At 60.7% G+C, this 1,665-nt stretch overlaps 1 long non-coding RNA gene across 1 annotated transcript; it reads left to right on the top strand.

Moving 5' to 3' along the window:
• Window positions 1-305: 305 nt before the first annotated feature.
• LOC117797968 lies at window positions 306-911 on the top strand. The gene is made up of 2 exons (XR_004622757.1): window positions 306-565; window positions 671-911. It is a non-coding gene; the product is annotated as an uncharacterized LOC117797968 (long non-coding RNA).
• Window positions 912-1,665: the final 754 nt, after the last annotated feature.

The raw sequence follows: 1,665 nt of genomic DNA on the forward strand, positions 1-1,665 counted from the left end.
CCAGGCTGGCTGCTGTGCCAGAGCCCTCCCTCCCACGGGCACTGGACCTCTCATCTGTCCTCCCACCCCCTCTTCCTGCCCTGCCAGCTCCTCTGTTCTTCTGGCCCCTGAACAAGCCAGACAGCTACAGGCTCCCCATCTTCAGGTGTACTGATGCTCGTGTGGGTCCCGACGAGGGTGGGGAAAGGTGTGTCAAGGTTCCAGCCTTGGCTCCTATCCCTCCCATGTTCTCAGGCCTTCCCCCCCAGGTCCTGCCCACTTCTGGGCCAGGTAAGCCTGTTCTTCAGGGTCAACCCCCCCCCCGCCCGGGGGCTGGCAGTCTGTGCAGAACATTAGGTACTCACACTCTGGGGCCTGAGGTTGCTTGGCCTGGCTGCGCCTCCGGAACTGTGCATGGAGGCACGGAGCAGGCTGTGCCAGCCTCAGGCTCTGCACTGTGGAGAGTGGCTTCAGCCGTCCGTGGCTCTCCTACAGGGATTGCCGTGGGCCACATTTACTACTTCCTAGAGGATGTCTTCCCCAACCAGCCTGGAGGCAAGAGGCTGCTGCTGACCCCCAGCTTCCTGTGAGTGCTACAGATGACAGTTCTCCCGCTGCCCTCCTTCAGATGGCTCCCTACACCAGTGGGGATGCCTGCTGGCCTCCGCTCAGTGTGGGCCCCTCCCTACAGGAAGCTGCTACTGGATGCCCCACAGGAAGACCCCGATTACCTGCCCCTCCCGGAGGAGCAGCCAGGACCCCTGCAGCAATGACCCTACCCAGGGCCAGGGCCAGGGCCAGCCCCAGGCCTCTGGCAGGCCTCCATTCCACCCCTAACTCCCGCTTACAGGAGAGCAACCTGTCCTGGACATGGGGCTGGTGCCCAGGGCCCACCCAAATAAACAAGAATGACCTGCATCTCTTTGCCCACAGCACTGGCTCCCTGCCTTGCCTGGCCACACCCCTCCATGCTGGGCAGCTGTTGCTGGCCTTGACCTAGGGCCACCAAGCCTGGCCTGCCCTCTCAGACCAACTGTAGGTGGTAGGATGGGAGCCCAGAGGGGGTCAAGAACCTGCCCACAGTTACCCAGCAGCTTTGAGCTCACAGATGGCATATGCGGGGTTCTCATGCCAGTTTTGCCAATGCCTTGGAGCCTTGGGCAAATCCCACCTGCACGGATCTTGCTCCTGGCCGGGCAGCAAGAGGGCTGGCCAGGTCTCAATGGCTGGGGCCAGGACTGGGATGTCCCTGTCATGCCAAGCCCAGTTTGCCGGGGATCCTGCCCATGGTACCCTCAGGCTGATGCCTCACTTGGCTCCTCCTGTCCCTCATCGGCAACAAGTGGACCTTTGCCCCACTTTCCAGCTGAGCAGTCAGTGGACTTGGCCAAAGCTCCATGGAGTCAGGTGCAGCAGAGGGCCAGGACGGGGTCCTCTGCCCTTTCTGCAACCCCAGAGCTTTGAGAAATTTTCACCTCGGCAGAGTTCTACAAAGTTCTCTCCCTGATGTTTCCAGCTGAGGACCACGGGAGCCTGATCTGATCCCACAGCTCACCTTTTTCTTTGGTAAAGTTGGCACCAGACAACCTGGCCAACTTTCCTCATTGCCCTAGACCAGTCGAACGATGGTTTATTCCTGGAATACTAGCAGCACAGGGACTCCTCCGTGTAGGCTGTCACGTTCAT

This window comes from Ailuropoda melanoleuca, unplaced genomic scaffold, assembly GCF_002007445.2.
Source record: "Ailuropoda melanoleuca isolate Jingjing unplaced genomic scaffold, ASM200744v2 unplaced-scaffold2057, whole genome shotgun sequence".
Taxonomy (NCBI): Eukaryota; Metazoa; Chordata; class Mammalia; order Carnivora; family Ursidae; genus Ailuropoda; species Ailuropoda melanoleuca.